The sequence below is a fragment of the Octopus bimaculoides genome, chromosome 1 (genome assembly GCF_001194135.2).
Source record: "Octopus bimaculoides isolate UCB-OBI-ISO-001 chromosome 1, ASM119413v2, whole genome shotgun sequence".
NCBI lineage: Eukaryota > Metazoa > Mollusca > Cephalopoda > Octopoda > Octopodidae > Octopus > Octopus bimaculoides.
The window spans coordinates 152,533,488-152,533,898 of record NC_068981.1 but is presented as its reverse complement, the minus strand read 5'-3'; positions in this window follow the sequence as shown (position 1 = coordinate 152,533,898).

The following is a 411-nucleotide window of genomic DNA, read 5'->3' as shown; positions in this document are numbered from 1 at the left end:
TCCTTGTCTCCGTATTCTTTCTGTTGAAGAGCATAGCTCGAAACGTCAAAGACTTTCCGTATTCCCGAGCGTCATACTAATACATCCTTTTGTTGTTTACACCACCTGTCCTCGTCTGTTGTTTCTTCGTACATTCTCCCATCAGGCTGATGACGAGCAAAGACTCAGAAACATGTCCCTGAATGCTGGCTAGGCTGGGTGGAGGAGCTTGTCTCCCCCTCGCAAACTTAAGGACACAGTAATTGTGTCAAGGCCGACAGGATGCGGTCCAGCTTCCTAGGGCTAAACGGCAGTAGTGTATTCCCTTATTGGGATTGTCACATTAAGTTGACAATATACTACAACTATATATATATAAATATATATATATATATATATATACATATCTCTCTCTCTCTCTCTCTCCCTCTT